At 37.8% G+C, this 24,577-nt stretch overlaps 1 long non-coding RNA gene across 3 annotated transcripts in view; it reads right to left on the reverse strand.

Moving 5' to 3' along the window:
* The window catches only part of LOC103877175, a 28,869-nt gene extending 14,555 nt beyond the window's left edge, over positions 1–14,314 (reverse strand). The window contains exons 1-5 of one of the 3 annotated variants that reach the window (XR_002516801.2): positions 13,237–14,314; positions 12,393–12,514; positions 7,698–7,781; positions 6,221–6,350; positions 1,816–4,320 (exon numbers count right to left, since the gene is read on the reverse strand). This is a non-coding gene — a long non-coding RNA (uncharacterized LOC103877175). The remainder of the gene's footprint in view (positions 1–1,815; positions 4,321–6,220; positions 6,351–7,697; positions 7,782–12,392; positions 12,515–13,236) is intronic. The other 2 variants (XR_636763.4, XR_002516802.2) reach the window with 2 other exon arrangements.
* Between the last annotated feature and the right edge of the window lie 10,263 nt (positions 14,315–24,577).

Here is a 24,577-nt window from a genome sequence, read left to right on the forward strand (position 1 = left end):
AAATTCAGTGGGTAGAAACAAAAAAGAAACACATAAGTAGGGCCAACCTAGTGTTATGTTCTGGGGTGTGTGTGTGTGTGTGTGTGCGTGTGTGTGTTTCTGTGTGTGGTTTGATTAGGGATATGCCTCACAATAAAGTCGATTCATTATGATCCAACTTTCCAAGTAGTTAATTTGGCAGTCTTTAGATAGAGCTACCAAGTGTGAAGACTGTATAATATAATTTTATTTCTGCAGAAACATTGTAAGAAAAGCGATTAATAATTATTCTGGAATAAAAACAATTTTTTTAAAAAAGAAAACTATTTATTTATTTATTTATTTATTTATTTATTTTAAGACTGAGTACTTTTTGTAGCCTTGGTAGCGACGGGGTTTTACCATGTTGCCAAGGCTGGTCTCGAACTCCTGGGATCAAGTGATCCACCCGTCTTAGCCTCCCAAAGTGCTAGGATTATAGGCATGAGCCACCATGCCTGGCCAAAAGTAAAAACACTTTTTGGAAACCTTTTAGAAATTAAGTCATGAATAGGTGGTAAAAGCATTGTGAAGACAAAGACTGTTTTTGCTTCCTCCTTCAGACTTCAAGGTTTTGGTTGCTTGTTGGTAAGAGCTTGTGTTCATGTGAAAGGAAAAGAGACACAAGCCAATGTTTTGTTTTATTATATATGATAATCTTCTATTTCATTTTGTATTTGGTGTGGGAAATTCGAATCCTCAGATTTGTGGCCTCACTGGCTTTCCTAAGAGAATTATTTTTCCAAGTTACAAGATGCTTCAGGCTGTCTCCCAAATCATTACGATAAACACCACAGTGAGGGTATGAATGCATCATAAGAACACTGGGGAGGGGGGCTTGAGAATATCTGGATATCTCCTAATGGCATCTGAGCAAGCTTCGTATCTTACCTGAGAATGTCCAAGCTAGGTTACCGTAACCAGTTCTCTAGCAGATTCAGTCTGAGTTAAGGGAATTTTCCTCTAGAAGATTTTTTTAATGACACTCTCCACTTTACCTGAAACCTTGTCTCATGTTTTTAATTCTACCTTATAAAATGTTACAACCAGAAAACCCACATTCCTTTATTAAGTGCTTCCCCCATGAAGAGAAGGTGGCTACAATGGGAATTCTGCTCCCCCAGTCGTTTGGCTATCATCGGCTTGGCCCTCCTCTCCTTTACATCCCTGAAGCTTTGCATGTGTGATTACCATAACTCCCTTTTGTGTGGGATTATGTGTAATTAAGTTTTCAATCAATTTGACTAATTAAATGGAAGTACTGTCTGTGGGCTAGATCAGGAGACTAAAATCTGGGTTTCTGAGTATTACCACTAATTCACTAGGTGGATACAGCAGTTTATTTAACCTCCAATTTCCCTAATGGAGGAAGCAGAGTAGGACGTCTTTAAGGTCAGATTCTACAAGAAGCCCAATTTTTGTAAGAACCGCAAATTTCTATCTCCAGACCCTTGTTCTCTCTGTGCCTCAAATCCAAATTCCCAGCTGCCTCCTCTTGCTGGGGAGTGCAATACCTCACCAGGTCCATCTGAAAAGCCAGCCATATCCATGAGAAATTACTGCAAACCCCTGGCTAAGGATGATGGCACTGATACTGGCCTGGATTTTATAGGTTTCCCTGCTCAAATGGTGGTAGACATAGGGAAGAGACTACATCAAATTCATTGGCTAAAGATTTGTACTTTATTTTACTTCTTCATGAATTAAGTATCGTGCTGGGAAGATATCCTTTGCCTTATTAATGTTTCTCACTTTGGAACAAATTTAAAATAATAGAAAATAATTTCTGAAAGTTACCTTAGTGATACTGCAGCCCAACCTCCTTAGGTTCTATGAGGAAAATGAGGTCTCTGCAAGATAAGGATTGACTCACTGTAGAAGGAGCTAGAACTCCATGGCTCCTTCCCAGTGCTCTCGCCACTGCTTGTCACAACCGCAGGTCATGTATGATTTTCTTGCACAGCCACAACCATGTATGCCACTCGGCATGATGTCATCTAAATAAGGGAGTGTTCAGAGCAGAGCTGACTCATCTCAATGGCAGGGCAGTCGGATGCCATCCAGTATGCCTTAGGTGTCCAGGGGAACAGAAAGTACGAGCATGGCAGAGTCGCTGGATGGCCCTACAATCTGTATTGCTTTCCACCAGGCACACTCTTGTCACACTATGGAGTAAATGAGAGCCGCAGAAAGAATCCCCAAGAACACATAATTTCCAGAAAAACAAGCAGCAACCCAAGTGAGAGGGAAGAGGCACATAAACCCCGTCAGCCTATCCAGCGTCAAAGAGGTTCCAGGTGAAGATGAAGAGAGCTCACTCCTGGGCCTGCCTTCCTTCTTCTGCTGGGCCTTTCTGCAAGAACTCACACTAGACCTCTAACTGTTGATCACCATCCTCACTTCACTTCGCCAAGCCTAAATGTATATTTCCTTCAGAGATTACATTAATAGTTTCCTTTCTTCTCTGACCACAGGACAAGGCAAAATTTCCCTTACTTTATATTACTTCAAAATTTATTTATATCATCCGCTCTGTAATATCATACACTATTAATATGCTGACTTGCGTGTGTTCTGTAGTTATTTCATGTGTGTATTTCACATCTCCCTGCAACATGACAAATACTCGAGGGGAGAGGCCGTGACTTCTGCTTCTTTGGAATCTCTAACAACCCTTACCACATAATAAGCTCATTGAGTGGACATAAATCTCTATGGAGACCTGAAAAGGGGTGAGTTTGTTTGTTGGTTGGTTGGTTGGTTTTGAGCCACTCTTTTGATGTTCTTTTCATGGTTAAACAAGAAAATAAATGACACAGGCCTCTAGTGAGTTAAAACTGGCTCAGTACCCAAGCACCAATTCATTAAAAGCATCTGTGGATTCAAAAAAGGGAAAAGCAAATTTTAAAAATGTTTAATAATTTTTGTTGAAATCTTAGCGTCTGTATCTGCATTCTTAAATTAATATGTATATTTACATGTTAACGTAGAGTAACAACGAATAGAATTATTATAGATTAGTTTAAAGCAACCCCTGAATCAATAGTTGTGATGTAGAAATACGATCACAGCAAGTGCAGAAATATATCTCTGCACTGGAAATGAAATCATTTTGCTTTTTCCTGCTAAACTAATTCTTATTCTGTCATGCTTACTGCTCACGAATGTTTCAGTGAGTAATATGTGTTACAGCTATTAGAGACAGGTCTGCAATGTTAAATAGCAGCAAGTCAAAGATGGCGAGTCTTGTCATTTAATGAGTTAAAGATCAGATACTAATATTGTATTAAAACTAGGTGATGCACACTCATAGCCTGCTATTCTGTTTGCTGGCGAAATGTCAGCAGAGAAGCAACAGGAAATAGCAGAATGTGGAAGACAAAAGTTGCCCATACTTAAAGGATGGCAATGAAACAAAACGAAGTTTGTTTAATTGAAACAATGAATTGTTTAATTAAAAGAAATTCCTATCTCCTATTCATTAAGATAAGCATCATCGAGATTCATTTTAGAACAAAAATCTAATATCTGCTTTGCAACTTCAGTGCTATTTTTACATAATTTTGTTTTCCAGAATAATACTAGCTGGAAAGAGGAAAGAAAAAAAAAGTCTGCATTTATGCTTCCCTATGTACTGAGCATATATGACTGTTTCAAATAAAATTAACAACTTCAAAAGAACTGCGCCATGAATTTTGATTAATCCAGAGATATAACTGGGAGGTGAGGAGGAATTTGACTCCGAGCCCTCTTGAAAACTTTAAGTCTCTGAAAATTTACATTCATGTCCACTGAATGGTGACAGATCAAGGAATTTCTAGGAAACTCTGAAGGCACCTAGCACATTGGATATTTCCTTTTTATGAGAACATTTAGACAAGTAGAATAAAAATTTCTCTATCAAAAATAAAATTGACATATGGTGGAAAGAAACTAATTCCAGAATATAAAATACATACAACCACATTTTTCCCCCAACTACACTGGTTAAGGAAAGCTTACCTTTTAGATCCTTAGAACTATAAAATTATGTGCTGCGGCATCTGTCTCCAGTAAGTAGAATAATTTCCCAGAGAAGAGCAAGACTGTCAACACAACAATAGGAGACTTGCCAGTTGACAGGAAAGAATGTTCCTTGACCTGACCGTGGCTGATGGGACTCTGATGTGATCTCCCAGGACTAGATGGTCTAAAGCCCTGATTCATTAGTCTGTTTAATCTTCATGCTTGCTAAAAAAGAGATCCTCCTTGATTTAAAGGCTGTCAGGCTGTCATCTCAAGAGGTCCATCCCTTGTCATTCTCTGCATCCACATTGAATAAAATGATTCCTAGTCTTGTTAGAAAGAATTATCATAAAGACAAAAGCAATCTAGAAATAGAACCTGAAATTTTTAGCTAGGGACATTTACATGTCTAGCTCTACCTACTTTTACTCCCACTGTGATTTTCAGTCACTGAGGTAGGTATTTTCTATTCTCACTATAGTTATATCATTTCTGAAAAGTCTGTGTTATAAAACTACATTGTATGGTTAGTGTTGCACTGACAATTAAGCTTCAAACTAAACCTAAGTTTCACAATTATAATGTGATCACTTAGAGTTAAGGTTTTGATACAGGAACCCAGATACATTGCAAAGAAAGTTGAGAAAAATAGATTGTGATAGTGGGAGGAACAGGGAACTGGGAAAGTCCAAAAAGAATTATCGTTTGAGTCCCCTAAATGCACACATTTGAAATATACCATGTTGGATTGGATAGTATTTCACATTGCTCTGAGTTCTGTTCTGAAGTTCCCAGATATCTTTTACAAGCTCTTACCATGTAATGTGTTGAGTCCATGGTAAAATCTACATGCACAGTAGCTGAATTAATGTTATGGGGATATTTAGTGTTTTTAATACCAGGTGACAATGTTTACCTGACATTGTATGTGGCAGATACGCATGTTTACAGACCACCATATTTACTCTTGCCCGATTACCTTTAGTTAACACTCAGATTATACTGATAGATTTGTGTTAAGATTCGTTGTGTTTCTCTGTTTCCAGGACCCAATAGATGGAATTTGCTCATGTTGCTCACGTGATCACCTCTCTGATTATTGACACTATATTGAGTGAGAATACCAAGGCATGGTATGATTTTTTTGCAGCTATGAATGGAAAGGATACTAAGTACTAAGGGTTCATGCACTATTGTAACTGGTGCATACTTTTGTACTATGTCATCTGGAAGGTGAACATCCCTTAACTCATTTCTCTCCATCTACTGATTCATATAAATGAATCAAGGTTCCATCTTCAGTTGTCTACACTCCATTCTCTCACTTATTAGTCCTAGTCTTATTTGTAACTCTACCTTCAACTGGTTTCCACACACATATAAAATCATTGTCTGCTTATCATTTCCTCTGTCTTGGAAATATTCCTAATATTAGCATTCAACATTCCAGATATTCAATGGGCTGTTCAAAGGCCCTTCTAACTGGACTGCCAATATTAGACTCTTCCCCTTTCTAATTTACCATACATCTTTGTAGAATTAAATTTCCTAATGCACAATTGTAATGATTCTGTCCTGTTTAATATATCCAGGACCTGTCCCCATTGCCTACACCACCAAGGGCACACTAATGGACTGGGCAATTATTACTGTCCTTCCAAATGTTAGGTCAACACATCTCATTCATAATGAATGAGCTTTCATTCTCATGAAAAATGGACAACACGTCTCATCTATCTTCACTCACCCTTGTCCACTGCCACGTTTCTGTTCCACCTGAAGTTCTCTTCCTCCATGTCTGGACATTTTAAATATGTGAACTTTGAAGCCCAACAAAGCCTTCTACTCACTGCTTCTGTAAATCTCTTAGCCAGAAAAAATATATTTGCTTTCTTTTCTAAACTCCCACATCACTATTTATTGGAACCTCATTTATGAAATATCATTTCTATCATTTACTTCAGTCATTCACACAGTAACTGTAAATTTCTTGCAAGTAAAGCCTGAGTCTTTTAGCTTCTCTGACTTCGAGGATTCAATCTGTATGTATTTTTCTTAGATGTATACCACAGCATAACACAGGGTGAATTATAAATGTTTTCCAGAGTATTTCGTGCTATTATTCTCACAGACGTCTGAGTCTACCCAAACCAAGAGTTTTCTGTTATTACATGTTTATTTCTAATCTTTGACTCACCTTTGGAGAAATAGAAGAATACTGCCTTTGAAATAAAAAGGCAAGGTTCCTTATATGAAATATTAGTATAGAAATGGTGAATTTATTTGGGGGTGGCTGGGTATACATTTTTGAAAGAAAAGCTTGTGGCCTGAAAAAGAGAACACAGTTTTACCAAAGTAAAAATCAACATGTTCAAGAGTGTTCATAGATCAAAAGTATAATCACTCAATTCCTAACCATTTCACAATACAACAAGCCATTGTGTTGGGGTTTTATCAAAGATGAGCGATATCAGTTCTCGCTTAGAAACTGATTTTAGCCATTTCATTCAATTCAGTAAAAATGGCAGTATTACAAATTCTAGCATTAGAGCCAGGAGCAGGATCTTCCCCTAAAACATTGTGAATCTTTAGGAATAGAACTCCCAGGGTTGCAATTTTTAAAAAGGAATAGGTGGTACGGTATTAGTAGCTGTTACTTGAAAGTTACCCTAGGCAAGATGAAGAAGGCTGAGGAGATAAATATCTCCTTGGGTCACTTCCTGTCCTTGTTGAATACAAGGACTAATTAAGGTAAGGCCAAACACCATTTTAAAATAAAAAAATAATGAGAACTGCCTTAGTTTTTGCAAGGACTTTCAACCTCATCTAATCAGATAGTTGTGCCAAGAAATGGGAAAAAACAAATCTAGATTGTGTGTTCCAGGACTCAGCCCCAGGACAGAACTCACGCCAACCCGACCACAGGCCTGATATAGGAAGCCTGTGTCCTTAGAAGGGCTTTTCCCTCTTGAGTATCCAAAGGCTTTGTTATCTCTGATTTCATTGCCTCACTCAAAACCTGATTTTAGCCATTGCCTTCAATGAAATAAAAATGACAGGAGCAGCTTAAAATGTCATCCTTCCCATGGATATCTGTATTTTAACAAGGGATTAATCTTTAAGCTTAAGTGCCATCAATGATATTTCAGGCAATCCCTCAAAAATGGAGTAACGTTTTGGAGACAATCTAGGAAATCTCTAAAATCTCTCTTAAGTGGCCACACAGAGTACTGAGGGGGCATGCTAAGTGTACCATCCTACCCCAGCTACACCTGTTTGAAAGAGGTGCTATCTTTTATAAGCCAAACAGCAGCTACTTTTCTGAGCATAATTAGCTTAAGAGTTCTCTAAAATAACTTGATTTAAATATCTTAACTTCATCTGCTCTCACTTAACAATTCACCTCTTTTGTGATACACGTTATGTATACCTACTTCAAAAAGACACTAAAAGTTAACTTTGTTCAATTACCATTAATGGACTGTTGAATCCAGACAATTCGCTTCTAGACTGGAATATATTGAGTATCTTTAATTCGCCCTTGTAAGAATGGGAGGGGTTAGTGTTTTTAAAAAGGGGTTAAACAGGAATAAATGCCTTTTCCAACTTCTTTCAAGTGCTGTCATTGACTGAGGCTACTTTACTAATTATTCTCAGAAAAATACAATACTTACAGGTTCAGAGTTGTGGCAAATTGAGAGACTGAGTTGATTCTTCATGAAAAAACACATTATCAGTGGTCTCCTATGCAGCAGGCACTGTTGCAGGTACATGTGGGGAAACAGCAAGAGAAAAAGTAGATAAATATCACTGTCTCTATGAAGCTGATATTCTGAGGAGAGGTTGAGGCTGACTTAAATCTAGGAGCTCTGGTAAGTAGAAGAGTTTAACCTGATTCTGAAATATCTGAAACATCTTGCTCAATACTCCGTATTTAAAAAATAAATTCAGGGGAAAATTGCACAACAAAGATTAACATAAAAACCAGAATAAGTATCTAATATGCTTGCTGAATGAATGGATTCTGAATTTTCACCTATGTCAATATAAAGGAATAAAATAATAGTCATAATATGTGAAAGATGAGAATGGCAATTGGAACTAAAATACGTTATTTCTTCCTAGTAAGTTAGTTAGCTCTTAAAACACAAATCGAGTACTTCCCCAATAGTCAAGTGTTGTTTCTCTTGTGATAACTAGAATAGAAATAGAAATAATATAAATAAATCATGTCCCAAATCCATCAACCTATTATGCTTCTTATGGTTTTACTAAAGAATAAGTAAACTTACCAAGTCGGTATATATGGTAAATTAGTAAATTTGCCAAGAAATTTGTCTTTCTTGTGACCTAGGACTGTATAGAAAAGGCCTATCTATTCTCCTTCTGGAATGTGCCATGATTAGTCTAGGTTTTGATTAAGCAAAAACTGACATAAGCATGTTGCATGCTATGTGAACACTAAATGATTGTCCTGCTACTTTAAAAATATATCTGGGGAAACAATAAAACAATGAAATGCAATATAATATAGTTGAAGATGAAAGGAAATGAGACTTCGGCAGCATCTGTGATAAGTGAACACTTGTCTCCTTCCGTGAGCTCTTGCTGCTGCTCCTGCCCACCCTCTGTCACTGGACTCCCAGCTGCAAGGTGGCCCATATTAACAGTCACTCTGGGTTCAACATCATTAATGTTCACTCTCAAGTCACCACAAATCCCACGTTCCCCTCATCTCTCAGGCTTAAAAAACTCATTTAACACCAAGGGCTAATTAATTAACTGGATTTTCTTATATTTAATGGGGAACATACTAAGCCATCAGAATCCAGCCTTGTTCAAATTTAGGTCACCAAAGAGGTCTACAAGTATGCCAGTCAACAGAAAACCTAACCATTTATTGTCTAGATTTTACTTTAATAGTAATCAAATTTTTTTACAAAATGTTACGTTAAAGCAGAGCAGGAGGGATGCTGCACTAGAACAATTTTATAATTTCTATCATCATGCAAGTCCTTATTTCCAATATGCCTTCATTTTACTCATGAAATGATCCCTTCACCTGAAAATACACAGTAGCATTAATTCTGGAAATAGTGTAAAGACCCGATGTTAAATGTTTGTGTATATTTGATTACAGGAGGGTGCCTTGTTCTCTGTGGCTAAAGGCAGAAAATGAACTTTTTGAAACCATGGTTGTCAATTTTTCCTATGTTAGAGTTAGATCAGACAATCTAACACTGTAGCTAGTCTTTTATTTGAAGTTGGCAATCTCCTGAACGCAAACAAAAGCATGAAAGAAAATAGGAATTTATTTCAGAGTATACAAATAAAGTGACTTTATTCTGCAAAGCTTCAAATTTGCAAATATTCACATGTCAATTTCCATAAACACCTTACCTCTGAAACTAGATCATTTCTCCAGTGCAAATCTAAGGCCTGTATTTCTTGAGGATGAGAAACTCTGCATTCCCTATTGCTGTCAGAAATGTACTTTCCATCATTTTGTATTACCTGTTCAGATTTATTTAAAGATTGTTTTCCAAAATAAAACTCAAATGCATCCTGAGATAAATTCACAGAAGAAAGATTCAATCAGAAGCTAAATTATTTTTGAAGATTTATTCTCGTGGATACAAATGGATTATTCTAGCCAACAGCTCTCTAAAATCCTTTGGGTTAAACTTTGATGATAGTACTCAAAGCTAGATTTCCAGAAATATTAATTTCCAGTGAAACTGCACTTAAACATGTTCAAAATAATATAAAAAGTGTTTTGGGATTTGTTTTTATATACTCCCCATAGAAATGCCAGTGAAAATATTTGCTGAGGTGAGAACTGTCTCAAACGTGTCTCCTGTTCAAAGGGACCCTTTCTAGAATGAAGAGAAGTGGAGCCCACTGTGCCACAAAATTTCCTTCATATTCCCTCTGAATAAACAGGTTGACTACAGGTTATATTAACTTGAAAGACTCTCCTATGAGTGGCTATTTAAGACAGAAAATCCAGACCTGAAAGCCCAGAGCACTGAGCCTTCAGGTGGGCAGCTAAGAAAAAGAAAGAAGCCTAGAACTCTTCAAGGGAAAGTGACTAGGGAGGCTGGATCCATTACTAGACAGCCATTGGCTTTGGTTGGCTCCATAGTTAGCCATGTAGACCCTGAATCCTAGAAGTCGCTTCAGGATAGCTACACAACCTATTAAACTTCCAGAACATCACCAGAAGGACAATGACCTGAAGTGCACTGGCCAGTTTTTGAGGCAGCAGATGATCTGTGAAGGAGTCAGTTTTCCTCACTCTGTAGCTAAGACAGAGACTCCAGATCTGAAAACAGCTGGGCCCATAGGGTTCACCTTGAAATATTTGGAAGCCCCCAGGCCTCCTCCTAACAGACAAGTCCTCATAAAGCCCAAGTGCCTCATGTTGTTGAGAATGCCACAATTTTGTTATATTTCTTTTCTTTTTTAGAGGAGTGGGGGGACGGAGTCTGGCTCTGTCACCCAGGCTGGAGTGCAACGGCACGATACTGGCTCACTGCAACCTCTGCCTCCTGGGTTCAAGCAATTCTCCTGCCTCAGCCTCCCAAGTAACTGGGATTACAGGCACATGGTACCACTCCCGGCTAATTTTTGTGTTTTTAGTAGAGAGGGGATTTCACCATGTTGGCTAGACTGGTTTTGAACTCCTGACCTCAGGTGATCTGCCCGCCTCGCCCTCCCAAAATGCTGGAATTACAGGGCATGAGCCACCATGCCCAGCCTCATATTTCTTAATAAGTTTATTGAATGGTAACCTTGGATGACTTTAACGAAAGAAGATGTGAGCTTGAGGAGAATAATAGCAACTAATGGGCTAATCAGCGCAGGCCCTTGCTAAGTGACTGGCTTCTTGCTCTGCTCTGCCATCAGAAGACTCAAATTTATCCTCGAAGAGAGTAAAAATTCCCAAATGCCTCAGACCTTCACGAACTAAGCCATTAATGCTTACAATGAGCACGCCAAAGGTCTGCTTCCTGAGTGTCACATCATTTAGTCTTTGAGAACAGGACATACACATTCGTTTGATCTGCTGACAACACCTAGCAAAGTACCTTGCAGTGGGAACGTATACCCACATACTTGCCAGGGAAATGAAGTACTGAATGGATAAATGAATTCATTACTCACAATCATTATCAGTATTGTGGTTCTTTGTATCTGCTTGCTGGAGTGTCTGAAAGCACCATAAAAATAGCACATTTGGATATCACAAAAAGCCTGGATTCAAGTAACTCTTCCATTTACTCTAAATCCCTGTTGTATATAATATGATTTGACGAGTAAGCATTATTTACTTGCTTCTAATTTATTACATCACCAATTATATTTGAGAATAAATTGCAAGTGTGGATGGCAAGTAAAAGTATTATTAACAAGACTTGTATACATCCTGGACAATAGTAACATCATTTAAATGGTGATGGTATTGGGATATTTTTATAATCTAACCCTAGGCATGCTAAAATACAGTGAGATAAACATTGAATGGGCCTTGCATTAATCCATTCTCACACTGCTATAAAGAACTGCCAGAGACTGGGTAATTTATAAAGAAAAGAGGTTTAATTGATTCACAGTTCCTGTATGACTGGGAGGCCTCAGAGAACTTACAATCATGGCGGAAGGGGAAGCAAACATGTTCTTCTTCACATGACAGCAGGGAGAAGTGCCCAGCAAAGGAGGAAAGCCCCTTTCCTCCATCACATTTCATGGGAACACACTCACTATCACAAGAACAGCATGAGGGTAGCCGCCCCCATAATTAAACTACCTCCCACTGGGTAATTTAGTCCCACTCCCCCTTCCCACAGCACATGAGCATTATGGGAACTACAATTCAAGATGAGATTTGGGTGGTGGCACAGTTAAGTCATATTAGGCCTCTTGCTATGTTGCTTCACATTTTTAAATCAAACAGTTAAATAGTTTCCAATTTAAAAGAAATCACATATTTGTATACAACTACTGTATTTTAATCTGTCACATGTTTTATTATCAGGGACATTAATAGTTAAAAAAAATCCTTTTATATCACTTTCTGATAGTGATTTTCCATATATCCTTTATTATATCCAAAAGTGTACATCCGTGTTTTAAAACTTGAATCATAAAAATATTCAGGTACTGTGAGATTATCTCAATTTTGAAAATGTTATAAATTTAAGGACATCTTGGAATAGTACTGTGAAATGACTTATATGTCTACATTTAGGTGGCATATCTATCTCAATGGGATTTGCACATCTTTTAGAAATGTGATGTAATTACTCCATATTTGAGACCAGCAAGCAATCTCATTCCTTTTCTAATTCAACTGGCTTTATTCCAACCTGCTTGGATGAATGTGGAAGGGGAAGAATCCAGGCTTAGATAGCGAGCAGCAGTCCTTCTCCAGATAGGTTTCCAAGGATGAGCCAAGGGACAGCTACCTCAGCTTCACAGATGAGACAAGCTGTGAGCCAGAAGACAGTGGGCAGGAAGAAAAGACATGGGTTGACAGAGATACTCTAAGTCTAAGCCTGCAGAGGATCAAGCAAAGTGAAGAGGGGAGAGGAAGGCAACATGGAGTGAAGTCAAAGAAGAAGCCCCAGTGAACCCAGCCACTGCTCTGCCTCCAGTTCACTTTTTGGGGCTCACCCTACCTTGGCAGGCAGGAGTTGGGGCAGAGGTTACATTTTAAAAGAAGGCAGTAATGCCTGGACTGGAATTATTCATGGGATTTTTGTGACACTTTAATTTATGTCATACTTCTTGCATATTTTCTTATATCACCATCAGCCAAATCTAAGTACTATTATTATGTCCATTTACTTTGTTCTTAGCTATCTATATATTTAAATATTGATAATCATAGTGTAAGTATATTTTCCCTAAGCTCTCTGAACAGTAATTCTACATTGATTCATTATCCTGAAGATATCTGTGTCCTTACCATTCTGATCACTGTATCAGAGACATCACCAGTATTTATGTGTGGACATTTCCTTGTTTATCCTAAAATGTGCTTTCTCTTCCATCCTTGCCCCTCTAAACTAAGATATGTGCCTGGGGTCCCAAGCACCCTCTGTGTATTTCTCATTGGGGTTATTATTTTAATAGGGAGGGAAGTGACAAGTTGATTTCATGTCTTGATTTAATCTCACCCCTTAAGTCTAACAGGCATTTTCAACGTACCGTGCATTTGGATTATACCTCTCCCCTAATTTTCAGTGCTGATTTTTCTCTATTTTTGAATTTTCTTCATTTTTTTAACATCTGAGAAGTCAGATGTTAGAAGATTTTGTGTAAGTCATCATTGCACCCCTGTTTCAAACCTTCCGTTTTGGTAGCCCACCTGGCTGGCCTCGGAATTTCAACTTGTGAGTAGAACCCTTTCTAACTGGTTCAAGTTCTCCCAGGGGAACAATGATTCTGTCTCTGAATGGTTACTAGGACACAGAAATTTGCTAATACAATTGCTTTCTGATATGAACTTGAGAAGAATCTGTTTGTCTAGATCCCTTAGAACTTTGTTCCTTTTGCCAGTAGGAATAGCTTCCATCTCTGACTCATTCCTTAGTTGAGTTCAACAAAAAGTTTTTGAGTACCTTATATGTGCCTTAGGAATAGTCAAATGCAAATCCATTGGACTTAGCCCCTGCCTTGTGGGAGCTTCTATCTAATCTATTGGAAACATAGACACATAAATGGATAACGTTCAACAAGCTTTAAGTAACTGGACAGTGTTTGATACAGTTCTACATGTTAAGATGAAGGTTGGAGGGAGGAGTCAGAAAACCTGGATTCACACTGACACTTTGCTACTTTTAAATGTAAACTACTAAGTCCCTTAACCGTTTTCATCTTAATCTGTATGTTAAACTATTATATCAATACTTACCTCATTGAGGAATTATAAAAACAGATTGAAGAAATTTGGAGGAAGAAAGATTTTCAAATATATACATTTAATTTTAAAGTGGTTCTTATATGATTGCCTCTGTTTCTAAGCAATGTGATTATATTATCACTTATATATTATTAATGCACGGCAGTCCAAGACCACCAAGAGAACACCTACCTATATTTGACAATTTGGATATGTTGCTCATTGCAGAGAGAGAGAACTCACACCACACGGAACCATGGAATGTCTCAGTAGTTGGGTATTAGAAGAGAGTTATATGTCAATGGAAGTTTAATGGAAATAGCATTCAATCTATGAATCTATAAATTGAATCTATAAATTGGCCATTTTATCAATATTGATTCTTCCTATCCATGAGTATGGAATATTTTTCCACTTGTTTGTGTCATCTCTGATTTCTTGGAGCAGCGGTTTGGGGAGCCAAATGATGAGAATATATGGACACATAGAAAGGAACAACACACATTGGGGCCTTTTAGAGGGTGGAGGGTGGGAGGAGGGAGAAGATCAGGAAAAACAACGAATGGGTACCAGGCTTAACACCTGGGTGATGAAATAATCTGTACGACAAGCCCCCATGACACAAGTTTACCATATAACAAACATGCACATGTACCCCTGAACTTAAAGGTTTTTAAAAAAGAGAATTCAAGTTCGGATTAGGTGACATGGGGGTGAGTTCCAGGACGTGGGGCTGGGGGTGGATTGGGTGCTGTCAGGAAGCCAGAGCAATTCTGTGATTGAGTATCTTAACAAACCTTTTGTAGAAAGAGGCAAAACTAAATAAAGGCAAAGGTGGCCGGGCGCGGTGGCTCACGCCTGTAATCCCAGCACTTTGGGAGGCCGAGATGGGCGGATCACGAGGTCAGGAGATCGAGACCATCCTGGCTAACATGGTGAAACCCCGTCTCTACTAAAAAATACAAAAAACTAGCCGGGCGAGGTGGCAGGCGCCTGTAGTCCCAGCTACTCGGGAGGCTGAGGCAGGAGAATGGCGTGAACCCGGGAAGCGGAGCTTGCAGTGAGCTGAGATCTGGCCACTGCACTCCAGCCTGGGCGACAGAGCAAGACTCCGTCTCAAAAAAATAAAATAAAATAAAATAAAATAAAGGCAAAGGTGTACTTAATTACTCAAGAAGCAGTAGTCACTCATACAAGCCAGGACAAGGGGGTGGTTGGTCATTATTGTGGTTTAGACAATGTTCATGATGCCTGTGTTCAACCATGATGTTGTCTTGTGTTTGTACTGATCCATCATGGAATAGCCTTGTCTGATGTTGATGTTTTCTGAAATCTTGTTCCACACAACACTGAAGCCTGGCTTTGAGTGCTGGGCCAACTTCTGGAGGTCAGGGGTTACTTTTCTGTTTCCTAATATGAGTGTGTGTATGTGTGCATAAGCATATACATAACCCTAGAAGCGTGTTGTCAAATTCAAATTCTTTAAATCTAAATAAATGAAATTCTCAACATATTTTCACTACTAGAGGTTAAATCCTTTCCATTAAAACAAAATCAAACTACTTATTCGTAATTTTTTTCATACTTATTTTTCTGTCATTTATTTTGCTTTAAAATTAAAGGATTATAACATTGAAGCATAAAAACGTGTGTCAGATAACCACATATGGTATGAAAATCATAACCAAGCATTAAAACATTAAGCAAAAATAATAGCTTGGTTCTAAAAGGGAGAAAAATTCAAAAGTTTATGAAAGTAAAAAAAAATAAACAAATGAGATTTATATAGCTGTTTTTCTGAGTTCAACTTTTAATTATATCTTGAACTACCTTGCCTGCTCACTGCCAAAAAAAAGAAAAATTATATTTGTGGGCAAAGAAGAAATAATTATTATTTCCAAAACATATTTACCCCAATACGTAGCCCTGAACGATGCTGCTTAGACATAACAAATCATCCTCATTCTTAACCATGCTTGCATTTTGCATGGAACTATCTATGCCAAATGGTCATTTTTCTCACATTTATTACGTTAACAGGATAAATGCCAACATTTGTCAACATCTTGTAAATGATGAGTCTTAATGAGGCAAGCTACTGTTTCACTCCTCTGAGGAATTTCATAGCAGAATAAGCAAAATATCAGGTTAACGCAACTGGGAGGGAATCCCAGAGAGCAAACCTTTTCTATGAACGTATATTCCTTGAGGTTTTGCTTAGAGTGGGTTCTAGGATGCAGGCCAATTTGGCCGAAACCTTTCTACAACATTTTAATTATATTTTTAACAAATCCTACAAAATGAGGTTCACATGTTGATTCAGCCAAAAAAAGAAAAAAAAAAAAAAAAAAAAAAAGCAAAGCAGTATCTACAAGCTGAACAGAATGCAAGAGAGAGGGAGTGATTTAGTGGTGTTGCCAAAAGCCAATGAATACAAGTGTTTTATAATAAGAGGCCATGTTCCACTCATATTGGGGTAGGTACAAAGAGTGGTGGAGGAGATACTCCTGCTCTAGAACAAATGAATCAATAAGTTTTTATTTACTAGGCATGTGCTAGACCCAGAAGTGAAAAATGTAACATTTAGAAAAACATTGTTTACAACATGGAAACTGAAGGCAAGACAAATGCAAAATAAGATAATACCTAGGCTTGCCAATGTGTTCTGTGACAAGCTTGGAAGCCAATGAAAGAACACAGTTAATGCCACAGGTTTCAGGGGCAGAAGTTTTAGTCTGTGTTTAAATCCTGATTCTGGTAGTTACAAATTAAACACACGTGGACATACGATCTTATTTCTTTAAATCTCAGTCTCTTTATCTGTTAAATGGAGATAATGATACCTACTATATAAGATTACTGAAATAATTCAATATGATGCATATAAAATGATTCGTAAAAAGCAATTATTGCCGTTATCATATCTACTAATGACATTAAATATTGCTCATCTCTGGTATAAAAAACAAATAGTGGGTAAGAGAGTACCAACAGTTCTTTTTTTAAAATTTTACTTTAAGTTCCAGTATACATATGCAGAAATTGCAGGTTTGTTAATAGGTATACATGTGCCATGGTGGATTACTACAACTATCAGCCTGTCATTGTCATCTAGATTTTAAGCCCTGCATGCATTAGCTACTTGTCCTGATGCTGTCACTCCCCTTGCCCCCCACCCCCTGACAGCCTCCGGTGTGTATTGTTTCCCTCTCTGTGTCCATGTGTTCTCAATATTCAACTCTCACTTATGAGTGAGAACATGCAGTGTTTGGTTATTTTGTTGCTGTGTTACTTTGCTGAGGGTGATGGCTTCCAGCTTCATCCATGTCCCTGCAAAGGACATGATCTCATTCATTTTTATGGCTGCATAGTATTCCATGGTATATATGTGCCACATTTTCTTTATCCAGTCTATCATTGATAGGCATTTGTGTTGGTTCCATGTCTTTGCTATTGTAAACACTGTTGCAATAAACATATGTGTGCATGTATCTTTATAGTAGAATTATTTATATTCCTTTGGGTATATATCCAGTAAAGGAGTTGCCAGGTCAAATGGTCTTTCTGGTTTTAAATTCTTGAGGAATTGCCACACTGTTTTCCACAATGGTCGAACTAATTTACATTCTCAGCAACTGTGTATAAGTGTTACGATTTCTCCAAAGACTTGGCAGCATTTATTGTTTCTTGACTATTTAATAATGGCCATTCTGACTGGGGCAAAATGGTATCACATTGTGGTTTTGATTTGCATTTCTGTAATGATCAGTGATGTGAAGCTTTTTTCATATGTTTGTTGGCCACATAAATGTGACACTTCTTTGAGAAGTGTCTGTTTGTGTCCTTTGCCCACTTTTTGATGTTATTGTTTGTTTTTTCTTGTAAATTTGTTTAAGATCTTTGTAGATTCTGGATATTAGACCTTTGTCAGCTGGGTAGATTGCAAAAACGTTGTCGCATTCTCTAGGCTGCCTGTTAACTCTGATGATAGTTTATTTTGCTCGTTTAATTAGATTCCATTTGTCAATTTTGACTTTTATTGTCATTGCTTTTGGTGTTTTAGTCATGAAGTCTTTGCCCATGCCTATGTCCTGAAGGTCTTGCCTAGGTTTTCTTCTAGGGCTTTTATGGTTTTAGGTCTTATGTTTAAGTTTTTAATCCATCTTGATGAGTCCAAGATGTAAGGAATGAGTCCAGTTTCAATTTTCTGCATATGACTAGCCAGTTTTCCCAACACCATTTATTAAATAGGAAATCCTTTCCCCATTGCTTGTTTTTGTCAGGTTTTTCAAAGATCAAATTGTAGATGTGTGATGTTATTTTTGAAGCCTCTGTTCTGTCCCATTGGTCTATATGTCTGATTTGGTACCAGTACCATGCTGTTTTGGTTACTGTAGACTTGTAGTATAGTTTAAAGTCAGGTCGCGTCTTTGTTCTTTTTGCTTAAGATTGTCTTGGCTATACAGGCTCTTTTTGGTTTCATATAAAATTAAAAGTAATTTTTTCTAATTCTGTGAAGAATTTCAATGGTAGTTTGATGGGAGTAGCATTAAATCTACATATTACTTTGGGCAGTATGGACATTTTCATGATATCAATGCTTCCTATCCATGAGGATGGAATATTTTTCCATTTGTTTGTGTCCTCTCTGATTTCCTTGAGCAGTGGTTTGTGGTTCTCCTAGAAGAGGTCCTTCACATCCCTTGTTAGCTGTATTCCTAGGTATTTTATTGTCTTTGTAGCAATTGTGAATGGGAGTTGATTCATCATTTGGCTCTCTGCTTGTCTATTGTTGGTGTATAGAAATGCTTGTGATTTTTGCACATTGATTTTGTGTCCTGAGACTATGCTGAATTTGCCAATCAGCTTAAGGAGCTTTTTGGCTGAGACAATGTGGTTTAATAAACATACCACATGTCTTCTGCTAACAAACAATTTGACTTTCTCTCTTCCTATTTGAATATCCTTTCTTTCTTTCTTTTGCCTGATTGCCCTGGCCAGAACTTCCAATACTATACTGAATAGGAGCAGTGAGAAAGGGAATCCAGCAGCACATCAAAAAGCTTATCCATTACAATCAAGTCAGCTTCATCCCTGGGATGCAAGGCTGGTTCAACATACACAAATCAATAAACGTAATCCATCAAATAAACAGAACCAATGACAAAAGCCACATGATTATCTCAACAGATGCAGATAAGGCCTTTGATAAAAGTCAACATCCCTTCATGTTAGATACTCTCAATAAACTAGGTATTGATGGAACATACCTCAAAATAGTAAGAGCTATTGATGACAAACCAAAGCCAATATCATTCCAAATGGGCAAAAGCTGGAGGCATTCCCTTTGAAAACCAGCACAAGGGTGCTTAACAATCCTTTAAAAGAACATGCTTTTTATTGCAAGTAGTTGTTATTGTTGTTGCTGTGTGTGTGTCCGAAGGAAAATGTTCTCATGTGAAACCCAGAATCCTTTAGAAAGTAATGAGCAAATATTTCAATACCCTTATTGAACACTCCCTACTATTAGATTGGAGCAAAAGTAATCACTTTTTTGCTATTACTTTCATTGAAAAAAAAAACAGGCTGGGCGTGGTGGCTCACACCTACAATCCTAGCACTTTGGGAGGCCAAGGCGGGTGGATCACAAGGTCAGGAGATCAAGACCATTCTAGCTAACATGGTAAAACCCCATCTCTGCTAAAAATACAAAAAATTAGCCTGGCGTGGTGATGGAAGCTACTCGGGAGGCTGAGGCAGGAGAGTGGCCTGAACCCGGGAGGCGGAGCTTGCAGTGAGCAGAGATTGTGCCACTGCACTCCAGCCTGGGCGACAGAGTCAGACTCCATATCAAAAAAAAAAAAAAAAAAAAAAAGCTACAGCAATTTTTATTTTTATCTTAAGAGTTACGGGGAATCACAGGAATACTACAGGTATTCACGCTTGAGAAATAACACTTTTCATGCAATGTCATAAAACAGCTGGAGGTACACAATGGAGTATGCAGCAGCCATTCACTAGGGTGAGTGGAGGAACAAGTTAAGAAAGAATATTATGGGTTAAGTTTTGGACATATAAAATGTGAAAGCGTTTTCAGTTAATCCAAGTGGAGAAGTCCAATTTGGATAAACAGGTCTAAAGGCCAAGAGAAAGTTTTGTACTGGAGACAGAGATCTGGCAATATTCAGCATAGGGACACTCAAAGTAATGAACATAGTTGATATTGGGCAGGAAGAGAATGAACAAATTCCATAAGGACAGTGAAACCAAGCCGATAGGAAGAGTGATTGAGGAGCCAAGAAACACTAAGATCTCTCAAAGAAAAGAAGAAAATAAGTCCCTTAGGAAACTAAAAAGATCAGGTAAAGGAGGAAATGAAAATGCCAAAAAATCAGGGTATCATGGCAGATGAAAGAAGTGGCCAAGTGTGGTAAGTATTATTCAAGCTCGAGTTCTAATACTGTCTAGCATTCTTTAGTGCTTATCGTATGCCAGGCTTTGTTCTAAGCCAGGGTCCAGCAGACTTTTCCATAAAAAGCCAGCTAGCAAATATATTGGGATTTGTGGGCAGTGCCATCTCTGTCACAGCTGCCCGCCTCTGCCCTTAGAGTGCAGAAGAAGCCACTGGAAATACATACAGGAGCGAGTTCTGCTGTGTCCCAATAAAACTTTATTTACAAAAACAGGCTGGCCAAAGTTTGCTGACCCATTAGCAGTACTTTATACTTATTCACTCAGTCATCTTCAGAACAAATGTAGGAGGTAATTTTACTCCCCTTTTATGGACCAGGACACTAAGGTATAGAGAGTTTGTCACCCTTCCAAGGTGACAGAGCTAGTAAGTGTTTGAGGCAGAGTTCAGATCCAAGTAGCTGGCTCCACAGCTGGTACTCTTACTTCGTGGCAGTTTCCTATAGCCAGGAAGGTCTTTAGTGGTGTGGGTAACAGCAGCTTCAAGGCAGTGATAAGGCAGGAGGTAATGGGCTGTGGTGCAGGTGGAAAGAGGAGAATCAAGCTCAGGCAACTCCACCTAAATGTTCAGCTGTGAAGTAAGAGATAGATCAAGGGGAAAGAAGGATCAAAACAAGAACTTCTAAGTCAGAAAAGACATTGCATGTGTTGAAATGATAATAGGAAGAAGAGAGAAAGGACAATATAAAGAAGTTTCTGGGAAGAGAGCAAGGAAGGAATTCAGAGGTCAAGTACTTACCAAATAGTAGATACACCTCCCTGAGAACAGGAGGGACAGACGAATACTTAGTGTGAGTAGAAATAACTGTTAAGGAAATGTGAATGGAAATTGAGAAAATTTTTTTTATAAAACCTTCTACTTTTCTTGATCAATAAGGTTGTTTTCTCAGGGAGAGGAATTTGAAAATAATGGAGAATATCTGAATTGCTTGCTTTACAAAAAGTTATAATTAAAATGAAGTAATACGTTGAGCTATTGAGTATATAAGGTGCCAGATACCCAAAAAAGCCTTTTATAGGCATTACTTTATTTCAAATCTAGACCATCCATGAGAGGTAGATATTCTTACATCAAGTTTAGAAAGAGACACTGCAGTTTAATTAGACAAAAACAAAAAAACAAAAAAAAACAAAAAAAAAACACAAAAACAAAAACAAAAAAAAACTTGCCGATTAGTGAGAGGTAGATCTAAGAACTACAACTTTATTTTTATCTAATTTCAAAGTTAGTACTTTTACCTGTTATTCTATAATGCTCTCTAGAATAGAATATAGGGAAAGGTTTGACCAGGAAATGATAGGTCGGAGATCATGAAGTTAGGACAGCATTTTCTGCCTACTTGCATAGTCGCACTAAGGCAGTACATGATAAATTACACAAAGAATGATGAAGACATCAACTGCTCTACAAGATATAAGATGTGCAAAGTCATTCCATGTATCCAGTCAGTCACGAAATTCTATTTGTTTTTCTACAGAATGATTGTAATATATAAAAGAGGGAAAGTTCATTGAGATATTTCTGCTGTGTTCTCTAGAGAGAGTTGACTCAAGAGCACGGAAGTCAAACAGTTCAGCACAGGAAAACATGGGACATGAAACGTACCTATAAGGTAGGTACACACATATAGGGTAGAAAATACAAAAATCAACACTTGAGGTCATCAAACTTAATGAATGAGAATTATGCTCAGGAGCATGGAGATATAGTCAGGAAAACAAGAGCCCATCACACATTCATTTAATCGGTCATTCAGATAAATACTCACCCAGTGGCCCTGGTGCCTGAGGCATTGGAGTAAGCTATAGAGAGGGTGCAGTGATGACAAATTAGAGGAGCATCCTCTGTAGGAACCTACACTACTGGAGAGGAGAAAGCCCTATAGCGTGTCACTAAAACATGAGAGGAGGGGACTGATCAAGATGTCCTCTAGAAAACATATTGAATGACCACAGTGAGCCATCTACATACTTCCACCCATTCGCTTTATACACATTCATGCACACAGACACCACCCAAATGGTTGGTTCATGTCCCATGAAAATGAAAATAACTCTATCTTCTTTCATGCTCATTTTATACCCCTCCAAGTCTGAAAACAGTTTTGTTTCTTGGAATTAGTTCCTCATTTTTGATTCCTCACAGATTTACACACCTTGATCACTGTGCGTGATTCTAAATAGATTTAGCTGTTTCCAAAAACTCCTTCTGCCTTTGAAGGATGCTGATTTTCTGTGTGAGAATAATCACAAGAATGTGCTTTAGGTTTACACAGTATCTGGCTTCACATTTTGAAAGCATCTGAGATCTTCCAAAAGAAAGTTTTTTGGAAAAGATAAAATGTATTCAATGTTGAAGTTTTTGTATGTTTACTTCCTAAATGGTCACATAACTTTGTATCATCTGGATAGTGAGGACCACGGCTTTGGTAAGAATGCTTTGTCACATGTCCTTCTCGATAGACTCATACACCCTATGCATCATCACAGCAGGAAAGGATGGTTGCTGGTAGATGATACCTGCATAAAAAAAAAAAAAAAAGAAAAGAAATGAGGAGGAAGGAGGCATGGAGAATGGTGTGGGTCATGGACATGGGCTGGTAGCAAGAGTCCGTCCAGCAACAGAACAGGAGGAAAAGCAGCCTATCTGGAGAATAATCCCATTAGTGTCAGGACCCATTGACTCTGACCTTCCATTTGAGCTTGCTGCTTTGGGCCCCAGAGTTGAAGCAGTCTTTTCAGACCATCAGTGAGTGCATGCACTTCCTCCTGGCACACGTCCAAGTCACTCCAAGGACGCACACACACCAGGTGGAGAATCAGACAGTATTTTAATCACAACACATATTGAGTGCAGGTGTAGTTTTTGAACTACTTTCTTCATGTGTTTTCTGTGGAGGAGACTAATGGCAGAGGTTTAAACTCCAGAATGAATCAGAAGCAACCTCAAATCCAATTGTGGAATGAAGCTGGAAATTGGAAAATGCAAAATTAGAAAGAGTAAAATACACAGCATCTAATAAGGAAGGCAAGCATTCCCCATGAAAATGTATACACATTCTCTCCTGTTTCTTAGGGACTGTCTGGATCTTAAATCCCAACCTTAAGACGAAGTCAAAATGAAAAAGTTGCAATGATAATACAAAAGTCCTCTGGCCAGAAGGCAACTGCTTATCCCCGAGGTCTATAAAAATGAAGAGAAAGAAGAAAAGGTGGAAAAGCCACTCAAGTATAATTTTATTCCTACTGTTTCCAAGGCACTGAAAAGTTTCATTAAATATCCTGGGACACGGTTGGAGAATATAATAAAGTTTCTCCAGAAATTATTATTTTCTTGAACTTTACATTCTCAGTTTGTAATCTAATGCGAACACATAACACAGATAATAATAAAACCCTGATTATTCCTATGGGAAAGAAAATGAATTTGGAGCTTAGCTTGTTTTTCTATCTTTCAAGAACTATTAGCTCTATTTACATGTGCTGTTATAAATTCTGTAGAAGAGAAAGAGTAGGCGGAAACTTGAGGATAAAAGCATTAACCATGTAGCAAAAGAAGGACACACACTGGTTAAAAGCTACAGAAGAAATTTCATGGGAAAGAAAGAGATATAGAGATATAGAGATATCAAGCAATATCTCTTTTTTTCCCATGACTCTCAAACACAGCTAATATAATTAGAATTTAGTATAGCCACTTTGGAGGGCATTTCACCAGAATTGAATATAACTGGAAAGGTGCACAACCAGAAATTCCACAATTCTGAGAGGAACATCTAACAAAATTGAAAACTATGTCAATAACCAATAGCTTCTCAGGTATGCATGTCTTTCTATTTGGTGTTCATGGAAATTGTGGAGGAGAAACACACTGTGCCCAAAGGAATGCCATCATACACATTCAATGTTGTATGGCCTTATAGTCTTGATTTTAAAGTTATATCTAAATTCTTTTCCTGGCTTGGACATTTAATTAATAGCTGTTTGTTTCGGCAGAATTGTGTTATTTTTCTGTCTTAGTTTCCTCATCTATAAAACATCAACAACAGTAATATCCACCTCCTCAAAGTCTTGTGAAAAAGATTAATTAAGAGAATATTTGTAAAGAACTTATCAAAATGCCTAGAAGAGGGTGAGTATAATTATAGCTATATAGTTATAGCAATTTTGACTGTT

This window comes from Papio anubis, chromosome 14 (genome assembly GCF_008728515.1).
Source record: "Papio anubis isolate 15944 chromosome 14, Panubis1.0, whole genome shotgun sequence".
Classification (NCBI taxonomy): domain Eukaryota; kingdom Metazoa; phylum Chordata; class Mammalia; order Primates; family Cercopithecidae; genus Papio; species Papio anubis.